The sequence below is a fragment of the Ornithorhynchus anatinus genome, chromosome 3, assembly GCF_004115215.2.
Source record: "Ornithorhynchus anatinus isolate Pmale09 chromosome 3, mOrnAna1.pri.v4, whole genome shotgun sequence".
NCBI lineage: Eukaryota > Metazoa > Chordata > Mammalia > Monotremata > Ornithorhynchidae > Ornithorhynchus > Ornithorhynchus anatinus.
The window spans coordinates 114,756,467-114,769,905 of record NC_041730.1 but is presented as its reverse complement, the minus strand read 5'-3'; the positions used below and the strand labels follow the sequence as shown (position 1 = coordinate 114,769,905).

Here is a 13,439-nt window from a genome sequence, read left to right as displayed (position 1 = left end):
AGGGCGGCCCCCTGCCCCGGCCTGACCCCCTCTGACCCCGGGCCCGACGGTACCGACCACCCCCCTGCACAGACCCTCTTCGCACCCCCCATCCCCTCCCCAGGGGTGATGCCCAGAGCTGTCGCAAGACGAAGGCGGCAAACTTTGAGCCGGTTTCGGGCTCCCGGTGTCTGTCTTTATTGCCGAACTGGACTTTCCCAGCCCTTAGCACAGTGCCCCGCACACAGTAAGCACACCATAAACACGGTTGCATGCCTGAGTGAATGAATGCGCTCTCCTCTTTCCAAGGACCGGCTCCCCTCCTGACCCCCGCCATGCCCCCCATCCCACCAGCAGGACCACAGCTAGCCCTCCGGAGGATGCCAAAGGATAAATTGGGGAGACAAAACAAATAACACTTCCGAAAGACAGCAGGGCCAATTGTGGGGGGCGGCTGACGTCGCCCCCCACTCAAACACACACCCTCCTTTCCCTAGAGAAACTTGATCCAGCTGGGGTCGGGGATGGAGACCCCAGCTCTATCTTGACCTTCCCCATCTCCATTAGCTTTTAATTAAAAAAAAAATTGGAATATCTAATTCCTTTCCACCCGAAAACACTTGGATCGTTTAGGTTTGGGCAAATATATGTATGATCTATACGGCCCCTAAAGGGGGCGGGGAGTCACCGAGACTTCGGCGTTGGTGCGTGTTCGCCTCTTATTTATTTATTTTGTCTTTAAAGTCTTTTCCTATTTGGTTACCCTCCCTTCCCCATTCCACCCCCCCTCCCCCGGCCTCGAATTTGCATGATTTATCTCTTACCAAAGTTGTCCAGGGTAAGAAAGAAAGGAAGTCTGGTGGAAGAGGGGGGAAAGGGGGGAGGAGAGGAATATGTAGACATAAAAAGAATGTACATATTCTTTTTTTTTCCACGAAAGAGAAAAATGAGAGAGGGAAAGTAGCTTCCCTACCGGGGAGAGGAGGAGGAAGAGGGGGAGGAGGAGAAGGAGGAGGAGAAAGAGGAGGAAAAGGAGAAACACAGCTCCCCTTTCAGATAGGAATCTGGGACGGCTTTTGCCGGCAGCCAGCGAGCGGGGCCCTTTGGTAATAGAATAGCCAATGTAATTTGACACTTCAACTTGCTCTGCTCTCGGCTAGTTGATTCACTTACTCACCCACTAACACTGAGCTCCTTTTCACTGTCTGTGGGCAAAAAAAAAAAAAAAAAAGAAAAAGCGAGAGAGCAGAGGAGAGCGAGCAGAGAAAATAAAGCTCTAAATCAGATCATTATTCAGATTTTTTTCTTATTTTCCTTTTTTTCCCCCCCAACATATATTGACTCGCACAGATCTCTCCCCTCCTCCTCCAAAAGAAAAAAATCATCTGGGGGAGGGAGAGAAAGAGGATTTTGCGTGCCTTTCTTCCTTCTTCCCCTGATTTCTCTTCCTCCTGCTGCTCCTGCTGCAGCCCCGGCTCCTTGCAAAGCGGTGGGTAAGTTTGCCGTCTTTCTGCGGGGGCCGAAGGGGGCCGGGACGGAAACAATAGAGGGACCCCAATTCCAGGAGACAGTTTTCCGATCCAGCCGGATTGTATTTATTAGGATCTGCTATTAGTATTTATTATTAAGAAAGACTTAGGGCTGGAAAACGTGTGCAACCCTTTTTTTTCTTAAAGGGACAGGGACTTGGAGAGAAGCCGGTGGAGGACCAGGGTGGGCTAAGAGGGGAGTCGGGAGATGGAGGGGAGACCCGGTCGGTCGCGATATGGGGTACGGGGAGGGACGTCGCTCTAAAGGGACCTTCTCTTTGCATGGATCTGGGGATGCCACCCGAGTGTGTGTGGGGGGTTGTGTGGGGTTGTGTTTTGGGGGGGCCGTGGGAGAGCAGGGCCCCTCCAGCTGGCTGGAAGAGGGCACGGGAAAAGAGTGAGGCTTTGCCTTTTCTTTTTTTCGGTGGCGTAAGTTTGTGTGTGGACGTGTATTCCCTTCTCGCTGTGGTGGTGGTTGTTACTTGATTCGCCCGGGTCCTATGTATTGAGCGTCTGCCGGGCGCCGAGCGCTGTACTGAGCGCCGAACTTTCTACGCGTCGCCTGGCGGGGGGGGGGGGGGGGAGAGAAAGGAGAGATACAATGCTTCGATGTTGCAGGAGGGCGCGGAAAAGGTGGGAAAGGGGGAGTCGGAGGGGGAAGCTCCCTGTGCCATTAAAAACAAAGGGAGGTTTGAATGCCAATGAGGGGGGCGGCCGGGCTGCCTACTTGAGCTCCGACGGGGCCGGGGGAAACCTCGGCTAAGGCTCCGGCTTGGAGAGGGAGGAGGGCTTTACAAAACCTAAAGTAGTTCGCTCTCTCTTTCTCTCCCTCTCCCCTTCTCTCTCTCTGTCTCTCACTGTGTGTCTCTGGGCGGTCACAGGGAAACCCTGCTTCACATTCCTTGTGTCTGGGTTGGGAGAAGCCAGAAGGGAGCAGGGGCCTCTCTTTCACAGACACACACACACACTCTCTTTTTCTTTCTCTCTGTCACACACTTACACAGACACACACTTACCCAGACACATCACCCCCTTTTCCTCCCTCCCCACTCAGGGCAGAAGGAGGAGAAGCCCCTTCTCTCCTCTTCCCCTCTCCTGCATACATCTGTCCAGGAAGCCAGTGGAGGGAGGCGGGGGCGGAGACACACACACATACACACACACACACACAAAACACACACACACAGCAGCAGAAGAAGAAGGCGGAGCGGGAGGTGGGGGGGGGGGGGGGGGTTGGTGGGTTGGCTGGCGGTGGATCGAGAGGGCCCGGCTCGGCTTTCTTGCCATTGTGAAAGTGGAAAAAGGAGGGAACCGCTTTCACGGGAGGTTGAGCTGCCTCTGCAGCCGTCGAGAGAGAGAGGGACACCCAGGGACAGACAGACAGACCCACCACCGTCCATTTAGATACTTCAGGAATGTAAACACCCGCAGAGGCCAGTGCTGGGCAGGGGCAGGACCGGCTACCCCCTCATTCCTCTTAAGTTCCTCATTCCTCTTAAGTTCCTTCCTCTAGGGGTAGGAACTTTAAGGAGTAGCGTGTGTTTGGGGCATCTTATTTTTTTGGGGGGTCCTGCAAACTTTCCCTTCTTTCCCACCAGCCCATGCCTTCCCTCCCCCCCCCCCCATCTCTCTCCTTCCGTCTCCCACACATAGACACACATCAGCCTTCACCCCACCCAGCAGACGTGCAAAGTTAATGTCAGTAGCCGAATTTGGAAGTTGCACCTTGGCTGGATGAGAGGGCCCAGTTCTCCGATGATTGCAGCTGGTCGTGTCGCCAAGAGTCTTAGCCTATTCAATCCAGAGAAGGAACCGGGAGGAGGGGAGGGGGAAAGGGTAGAGAGGCAGCCGCGCTAAGCATGCTTTTGTTTGCAGCTCTATACCTGGGGTCACTCTCCCAAGTCCGGGCCAAACTTAAAGAACAATCGCGACTTGGCTCTGTCGAACGGTGCCCGGTGTGTATTAGGGGGCTTCAGTTAATGGTCTGCCGAAGCTTAATGGCTTTGGGATGTCACGGGAATTGTTTTTTTTTTTCCTCCCCCCATTTACTAGACTAGGCTTGAGTGGAGCTGGGGTGTGATCGTTCCTTCTCTCCCTCCCTCTCTCTCCCTTTTCAGCGGCCTGACATGAGAGAGGAAGATTTAACTTGGCAGCCTGAACAAATGCCCTATCAAAGGTTTCCTAAGAGACAGTATGAGAGAGAAGGGGGAGGCCGCCTGGTTGGATTGAAAGACTCCCGGATAGTTGGAAGGTGCTACCTAGGCCAGCCTTTCTTTTTTAAATATGAAATGGCCATTTAGAGCCCCCTGAATAGAAAACTGTGTGCATCAGAAAAGCTCGAGGCTTATAAAATTTAAAAGGGCAGCAGCCCATTCACGCGCTAGCCTAGCTTTTGGCTCTGAGCTCTGGCCGAGTAGTTCAGAGTTGCCTTGAAGTGCCAAGGGCTTTTAAGGGGTCTTGAGCAACAGTTTCTTTCCTGGCTGCAAGATGGGAACTTGGCCTTGTAAGCTGGAGGGTTAAATAACTCGGTCTCCCCCTAGATGGGTGGGGAAGAGGCCGGTTACACAGGGCCGGCAGGAGAGAAAGAACTAGAGAGAGAGCGAGATTGCCCTAAGAGGATGGTTTTTGTTTTGGGGGGTTATTTTGTTTTTGGGGTTTTTTTGTGTGTGTGAAAGTTGAAAACGAAGAGGCGGGGCCGTGGTGCTGGCGTGGGGAAAAGTTGGCCGAAGGACTTGTTGTTAGTTGTACCTCTGCTCTTCTAGTTTGCATGAGTTTAGCTCCAACCTTGCCATAACTCAGCGAAAGTTTTGACAAAGGATAAAATCATAGGTCTATAATTTTCAACACTCCCGTCTGCCTATCGGAGGGGAAAATGGGAGGGGGGAAGAAGGAATTATTTAACATCGAGTGGGTCTGACTTAAACTTGCTCTCTTCTCCTTTTGATTGAGATAAATTTACTGTGACATCAATCTCCCCATAGTAGGCCCTGATTCAGGTTTAATAATGCCAGAAGACTTGTGCTGACCTTTTTCTGTTCAAGTTGAGGATGTTGAAAACACCAGTATCAAACAAAAGAGACATTGAAAGGGAGATCTGCATCAGAGCACGTGTGACTCAGGCTGGGTGAATGCTTTTAGAGAGTATTCTGGAGCTTTAAGATTTTTACTTTTAAAAAAAGGATAGAAGCATCTATCGCCACCAAGAAAAACATTTGAAATGTAAATGGTAAAGTTTAGACCTTTGAAATGTGTTTCCAGTGGCTTTTGAGGGAAGCCTTCATTTTTAAATCATTTAAGAGAGCTGAAATCTTTGAAAAGGTAGTGCATATTAATCTTGATGAAAAGAGGAATGAGACTTGGGCAGGTATTGTGATATGGGAGAATAGGGTTCAGGAAATAGGAATAAACATAATCTTTCAAATCTTTAAGATGAAGAAATGGCTTCTTTGCTCTCCTACTCCCTCTCTCCTACTCCCTCCCTGTAAGCTCATTATGGGCAGGCAATGTGTCTATCAATTCTGTTGTATTATACTCTCCAAAGCGCTTACTCCTAGTACAGTGCTCTGCTTGTATTAAGTGCTCAATAAACATGATTGATTTCCTCTCTTCCTTCCGCTACCCACTCAAAGGGAAAACAGCCTCCGCTCCTCCTTAGATAATGTCCTTAACACAGCATGGTTTGGATACAGAGCCCTGGGTTAGATTTGCATTTTCATACAAGTACAGCCAATGATGCTAGGCTGGCACCACCCTCCCTTACCTAGGTAATAAATGTCAACATGGAGAGATATCTGATGTTGACATTGCCAGTGATCCATGAATCCTTGACTAGTTTAGGATAATAATAGGAGGAAAGAAAACCAACAGACCTCATAAAGGAGAAGAGCTCAAAACTTCATTTTTTCCTAATAAAAAAAAGTCTCCAGAGTCTCCTTAGAATATGAAATATGTAAAGCTCTTTACATTATGAAGATACTGTGCCTTAGCTCTACCTAGTGTTACTCCGTAACTATCAAGACTCAAGGCCCCGCTGTCACACAGTTAGATTCTAAGCTATCAGAAATAACAAACTCAGGCCCTTTAACATTTAAAGAAATATAGTATGTGATCAGAAGGCATCTGATGGTTTTTAGCTTGGGCCCTTTACTCCCTAGGGCCTTGCCTTCTGTCCTGTCTCTTCCCTATCATTATGGAGTTTTGAAAGTTTTGTATTCCCAACAAAACTCCAGTGGGATAATCGCAGCAGTGATATTGCAGTTCTAAGGGGTGGGTTCCATTTCAGAGAGTTTGCCGTCGGGAGAGAGTACTGCCAGCATACCGTCTGGCTCCCACTGCTTTATCCGCAGGAGCTGTGCCTTAGAGATTGAGTGGACATAATATGCAGGCAGCTGTGATATCTAGAGCTAAGCCACATGATCTAGAGGGTAAAATTTAGAGTGGTTGGGGGCATAGATCTGGTAGCCTGTCCATTCTCGGCTTGCGCGACGAACGGCTCTAGAGAAATGCCTTTACCTGAAAATCTGTTTCTCATAAAGGCGGAGTGGAGCTGAAAGATGTAAGCAGCAGACATTTTAGGTCATTATATTGAAAGCTTATTCGCTCCTGAGCCATACCAAATCCCGTTCCGTCTGAAGCTAACCTGTAGTTGGGAGCTGAAGGCTTGAATAGCGCCATAGCTTTTCATTTGGTTTTCAGCCTTAGGTGACTTCTGGGGAAGGCAAACAGGGTTATATAGTTTTGGTCATCCTTTGAAGTGTGATGCTCCAGAGGAAGAAAGGCACAATGTTTTGGATCTAAAGATGGTGCCTTCACTGATTTGAAGCCAGCAGTAGATGAAGCTGGCTAGTTGTGCTGGGCTTTCCACTTCCTAAATCTTGTCTGTAAAAGTTTCTCGTTGGCATTCAGAGAAAGGAATGGCAAAGGAGTCAGCTTGCAAAGAGAAGTGTGTGTGTGGTGTGTGAGAGTGTGCTGTTTGGCATTTAAAAAGAAAATACCAACAGACTGTAACTCAGAGTAGCATTTTCTCCCAGTTACCTTGGAATTCTTGTATCTTCTCATATAACAACCCCAAACCATCCCAAACGTTCTTGTGACAGTTGCTTTTTCTTTTCTTTTGGTTTTATGCCCCACTTTGGGAAGAAATAGGTAGATTTTTTTTGCCCCATAAAGAGGAAGCAAAGGTGCTGGCAGGGAGATATGTTCTGGAGGTGCCAGGGACTGGTTTAACCTGGTGCGTCAGGAATCTTCTTGGAGCTGGATTCCCCATCATTATTATTATTATTATCATCATATTTGTTAAGTGCTTATTATGCGACAAGAACTGTTTTAAGCGCCAGGGTAGATAAAAAATGAACGAGGTCTGACACAGTCCCTTGTCCCACAAATAGGTCTCGCAGTCTAAATGGGAGGAAGAACAGGCAAATTAAATACCCATTTTACCGATGAGTATACTCTGAAGCCCAGAGAAGTGACTTGTCCATGATCATTCAGCAGGCAACTAGCAGAGCTGGGATTAGAACCCAGCTCCTCTGCCCCCCAGCCCATGCTCTTTCCATTAGACCACAGTGCTCCTCAGGTATACGCTGGCTCCATATCCTCTGCTATGCTCACAAGGTCTGTCATTCTCATTCTAACAGACTTCTGCGTTAAACTTAATACTCAGACCTGTGGTTTGCACTTCTCGTTTGTGTAACACTGTGATAGCAGGGGCACAGGGGGCTAGCTTGTGATGATTAAGGGCAAGAAAGAAAACAATGTATGTCCAAAAACCTCCCAGCCTTTTCTAGAAGAGAGGAGATGGTGGGGGGACTGGGGAGAAACTTTTTTTACAGAGGCACTGAGCCTTACTCTTTCTACAGTCACTGCCCAGGCCCTGACAACCAAACTTGATTCGGGGCCCGCCACCCTTCTTGAAGAAGGGTGCTTTGGCTCTTTTTTGGAGGCTCTGTGGTGGCTCCCAGAAGGCACAGGGCTCCTTGCACGTCTTGGCACATATCTGAAGTAGAGAGCAAACTGCCAATCCCGGTGATCTTTGTGCTGGCTCTTGTGTTTTCCTGGATCCAGATTATGTAGATGCCTGGTTGTCACAGCATTCAACTCGAAGCAGCTGATTAGGTCCCTGCAGAACCCGGGTTGGGGTGGCTGGTGGTGGGCTGCCTGTTTAGGAAGTCTGGGGATCTCTCTGGCCCTCAGACAGAGTGTTCATTAGCTCAGCCTCCTGGGGGAGAAGCTTCGTTAATGTCAACCTGCCTCTCAGTGAGCCTCTCCTACCTGTAACACCTGCTTTGGTGATAAGAATTACTAGCTAATGTCTTGGCCCTCCAAAAGAGCAAAGTTCAGTGGCCCGGGCTGAGCAGGCAACCGCTGAACCTGGGGCGGGGGGGGGGTTTGTTGTTGTTGTTGTCGTCGTCGCTGCCCCTGAATGGCAATATTATTGGCCCCGAGGCTCCAAGGCCTGTTGATAATTAGATTTCAATACTCAGTAGCTGGGTGAGTGACTTAATCCTGTTACCAGGTTGTGATTGTAACCACTTGAAGGGCTCTCAAGTTAACATTCCATTTGAGAGGAAGGTGAGGACGCCCACTCCCCTGGTACCTTCTGCCAGGCAGCCGCGGGTAGGATTACAAATTGAAGCCTGTCGCTTTCATTTAAGGTCTGCGTATATGTGTGTTTGCCAGACTTTTTATCGTCACTTAGTCACAGATCCATGGAAATCATATCTCTGGAAGACACAGAAATATGCTGAGCTGCAATATCCCCATTCTTTGATTGTAGGCATATGAAGCTTGCTGTGTAACTTTATTTCATTCTCTTCCGGTCTAAATGGGTGTTTGGGACTGCTGAAGGGCTGATGTAGACAATTGTCATAAAGCTAAAGCTCTTTTATGAGAGTCTGCTTTTCCAGTCGTGTGTGGTGGTGGTGGGGTGTGTGTGTGGGGGGGCAATCTCTTCTGCAACTCTCTTCCACATGTGCACTGTATCCCCTGCCCTGCTGCTGTATTTCAGTGGCTTAGGATGTAATATTGAATGTGAGCTCAGAGAGACCCTCTGTGGGTTTCTGATCTGATGAGGAGGATGAGGAGATGGAGAAGATGGCTATCCTGGAGTCCAGAGGGAATGTGCCTATTTGCCTATTCATGTAGTTTAATAATAATAATTGTGGTGTTTAAGTTCTGACTCTGGGTGGAGCACTGTACTAAGCCCGGGGGGTAGATCCAATACAGTCAGATCAGCCACAGTCCCACACTGGGCTCCTAGTGTAAGGGGAAGGGTGAACAGGTATTTAAACCCCCTTTTGCCGATGAGGAAACTACCGTCTCTCTGTCTTCTCACCCACACCTAGCGAAAGCATAGTGCGAGCTGTAGTGGGGAGAGTTATTGAAAGGCGGTGGGGTCAGAGGTAGCCTAAGAACAGAAACCAGCAACACCACCTGGTAGAAGTAATGTAACCATAGGAGGGCCACCTGATTGCTTATTCTAATCTTTCCCCCTGGCGGTCTGCAACTTCCCTAGGTGGCTAATAGCCCTGCTGTGGGTAATAAATGACAGGTGGGTGTGTATGAGAGCCTCTTGAAAAACCAATGGAGCTCTTAGGGTACTAGTCTGCCCAAATCATTTTAAGGGAAGAGACGGTAAGGTGGTGGAACCTTAGGAGAGGAGCGTGGGAGATAATTTCTTTTTTTCCTTTTGATTCAAGGTACAGAGCTTGGACTTTTAGCAGGGTTTGCTCTCTCTGTCTCTTCTTTGAAAATGTTGTAACGCTATCAGCTACCTTTTCCAAGGCCCTTTTGTTTAACTGATTAAAACATTTATTGTGGAAAGAGTTGACAGGTACAACTTGGTTTAGACTAGTTCTTAGGAGACAGACACCAGTGCCTAATGATTGACTTACTCGCCAAGGTGAGTGTTATCGGTCTTTGAGGGATTTCAGATAGTCTCATAACTAATCAGGTTTATTTATTAAAATGGCTGGATTTCAGTTGACCATTTGGTGGCAAAATAATCCTTCTGATAAATATCTGCTTGTTAGGAGGCCTTGCTTTGGTTATCCTCTAGACACAATAAGACTTTTCTGACTGTCTTGAAACTTAAACCTTTAATGCACATACTCATTGTCTTTAAAAAAAAAAAATAATTTTTTTTCACCTTCAATCCCAACTGACCCCTCCCCCAGCTTCATACAGAAGTCTGCCTGGTAGGTCATTTCAATTGGGTTTAATTGTCATTATTGAAATTATAGCATGGATGATGGATTAATATTCTGCTTCTGCTCTAACAATTTGTGAGCAAAATCAAATCTCTGTGCTCTGGAAAGGGGCTGAGTGTCATTGCCAATTTTGAGAAAGAATTATCTTTGCTTCAGAGAACTGAAGCTCTGAAATTGACCCCTGCGTTAACTAACAGGAGCTTCTTTACCTTGTTTTGTTCCCCTTCCTTTGGTTCTAGAAGCCTTGTCCCAGAAGGACAGTTAAATAAGAGGAGTGAAACAAGCTCATCTCCACATACTAGAAGAGTAAAAAATATGCCACAGTAAACCTTCCACACTTGTACTTTCTACAAGTTTAGAAAAGAAGTTTTAGTAGTTACCAGAAACTCAATCTGCCTGTAATTACCCTTTTCCAAGAATAGACGCTCCAAAATTCACTGTTAGAGAAGAGACTTCCTGGATGGCATTACATTCTCAACAGAGCTGAGTTTTTGTTTTGTTTTTTTTTTTAAAAATTGAAAGAATGGTTTTATTATATTGGAAATATGCTGGGAGGGGAAAAATGGTTTTGTGTGAGAGGCAAGATTTTTTTTTTCTTCTGAAACTGAATTTTGTGTTAGGTTCTTCTGATTCTTTACAACAGGATCATAGGTAATATTGTAATTATAAGTGGCACTGGTTTTATACCAGTCATCTAGTTGGGGAGATGGATATTTTAAATAAATTACAGATAGGGGAAGCGGCAGAGAATAAGGGTAGGTACATAAGTGTTGGGGGGGTGAAGTGAGAGTGTATATTCAAGTGCCTAGGGAGTCTGGGATCCAAATTAATAGAAGATGCAGAAAGTAGGGAGATGAGTGTGGGGAGATGAGGTTAATCAAGGAAGGCTTCCTGGAGGAGATATTTTAGTAGGGCTTTGAAGTTGGGAAGAGTGGTGTTCTGTTTGATAGGAAGCGGGAGGGAGTTTTGAGAGAGGAGGGAAGGTGGGAACAAGGGGGTCGATGTTGAGAGAGACCAAAGAATGAGGTGTGGGGAATAGGTTAGTGTTAGAGGAGTGAAGTGTGTGGGCAGGGTTGTAGTGGGAGAGGAATGATAGGGCGTCTAAACAGGGATATAAAAATTCTAGACTTGAAAGAAAAGTTTTTGCGCTCTCCTGATATTTATTAAAATCTTCCCTGTCTAACCCTGCACCCAAGCACCCACTCTTAGGGCTTAATGTCAACTTATAACAAAAACAAGTCTTGAATTTCAGAACCTATGTACTTGAGATCTTGTTGTAGAAAGGGGTAATTTTAGTAATAATAATGATGGTATTTGTTAAGCACTTACTATGTGCCAAACACTAAGCGCTAGGTGGATAGAAGCAAAATGGGTTGGACACAGTCCCTGTTCCACATGGGGCTCACAGACTCAATCCCCATTTTACAAATGAGGTAACTGAGGCCCAGAGAAGTGAAGTGACTTACCTAAGGTCACACAGCAGACAAGTGGTGGAGCTGGGATTAGAGCTCATGACCTTCTGAGTCTCAGGCCCATGCTATATCCACTACACCATGCTGCTTCCACAACATTAATACTTTAATTTTAAAGTGAGCTGAATTTACATCTCACATCAAATAATAATGTTAAGATTAGCTTCCTTGTCCCTGTATTTTTGTCCTCTTCCTGAAATTATTACTTGTATTTCCAGAAAGACCTGAAGTGGGAAGTGGAGAGATTTTGGGGACTTTTCAGGACACACTAGAGGAAATAAAGTAGTCCTGTTGCTATAGGAAGTGGAAGGATATTGGTTCTGGGGTATTGATTTTTTGGAAGCTGGATAAGTGGTGGATAGTGCTTACTGCTGCTTTCATGCAAAGTAGCTGACATTTCAATTCACCTATCAAAGCAAGCTTCCGCTGGATGTTGGTCAAGGCAAGAATATAAACTTGGAGACAAAACAGTTTTCCTTGGAACTTCAGCTACAAAAGGTACCTAAGAGGTCGGTGTTGTTTTGATTTTTTTCCCCTTCTACTCCCACCCGTCTTTAACGGAACACTTGTGGGGTAGTGCCTGACTGAGGCCAGACTGGCAACAAGCGTCATTTTGTTAATCTTCTAGGTAGATTAATAACGCAAAATACTGGTTCACAGACCTGCTCTCCAACTGGTAAAATCTTTTCCACCCTTCCCTGCATTTGCCAGTAGTGATGGAGTGTATGGTGGGGAAAAAGAACGATGTTCCATTTAAATTTCTTTTAAACAGAAGCTCGAACTATTGGCCTTAAGCTAATGTGAGGTGGCTTTAATTTTGATCATGAATTAATTTTGCTTCTAAGTCTCGAGGACCCCTTTTCGAGGAGGTACTCTCAAGGTAGACCTGAGAATTTAATCAAATGGGTAAATTGCTTTTCTGAACAGAGGCCATCTTGTTTGTATAGGCCCCAGAAGAGAGATCGTGTTAGGAGTTGACTTGGGAGCTCAAGAACGTCACCTGTCTTCAGGAATCTTCATCACCATTCTCATTATTTACCATTTGAGTATCCATTTGGTCGATGGCATTATTTCCTGAGAGGGGGCCGAGAAGATGGGCCAATCAATCAGTGATATTTATGTATCTCTTACTTTGTGCAGAGCTCTGTGCTAAGGAGTTATTCTTTCACTTGGGAGCAGTGGTCATGAATTGTCTTCATAGAAGAACTGAATAGAATTCCCAAGCTCATTGTGGGCTGGGCATGTGTCTGTTATATTGTACTCTTCCAAATGCTTAGTACAGTGTTCTGCACACAGTAAGCGCTCAATAAATATGATTGACTAAGGGCGTGGGAGACTAAAGTGCAACAGAATTAGCAGTCAAGTTCCCTGACCATAACGAGCATCTTCTCAACTCTGAGGTCTGAGTAAACAGTTTTGTGATTGGCCAGGGTTTTGATTGCAAAATCAATCCTATTTATTGAGCACTTACTATATGCAGGGCACTGTACTAAGCGCTTGGGGAAGTATAGTAAAACAGAATTAGCATAAACGTTCCCTGTCCGCAACCAGCTCCATAACCAGTTTACAGTATAGAATAACTTCCAGTCAAAACTTTCAGGGACAGTATACAGGAACTTACCAACCCTCTACAATCATTTTCTCCTCTTGAACTATGTGGTCTGATTGAGTGTGGATGCTGATCTGTTGCCTTTCTAGAACAATTTATGGTAGAATGTTTTGTCATGAATAATGTGAATAATTATGTTATTTGGTAACTGCACACCCTAGATGACTGGGCTCAGGGACTCTTGTGTCATCCCCTCAGGGATTTTTCACACCTCGGGATGGACTTGGTTTGTTACTCTCACCTGGGTCTGGGTGGAGAAAAGAGCCTCTTTGAGTCTTTCTTCTGGGTCTCCTCTCCGTATCTGTTCATGATTCACTTGGGACTTGCCTGCCTTCTAATATGGTCTCTGTAAAGTGGAATGAAAATGTCATATTTCCAGATCTTTGTTTTAGCAAAATGTTGTAATGAATGATGAAATGATAAAACTTTGTTCCTAGCTTCTGGCAAAGCTTCCACCCAGAGTTACATTTGGGTAACCTTATTCTATTTTCCTTATCTCCTAAAATACTTTTTTATTTTGGTTGGGAGAGCAGAGAGGTGCCTGCATTAGTGTATATTGAGCCACTCTGAATTACAAGGACAGTTTTGTATGTTGGGCAGTGGTATTTGTTAAGCACTTACTATGTGCAGAGCACTGTTCTAA

General features: G+C 46.1%; 1 protein-coding gene across 5 annotated transcripts in view; it reads left to right on the top strand.

Annotated features, from left to right (window-relative positions):
- Positions 1 to 1,373: 1,373 nt before the first annotated feature.
- ZMIZ1 (zinc finger MIZ-type containing 1) overlaps positions 1,374 to 13,439 on the top strand; it is a 485,263-nt gene continuing 473,197 nt past the window's right edge. For 4 of the 5 annotated variants that reach the window (XM_029061650.2, XM_029061652.2, XM_029061646.2 and 1 more), the window contains exon 1: positions 1,374 to 1,472. The gene's annotated coding sequence lies outside the window, so the exon portion shown is untranslated. The remainder of the gene's footprint in view (positions 1,473 to 13,439) is intronic. The other variant, XM_029061647.2, reaches the window with a different exon arrangement.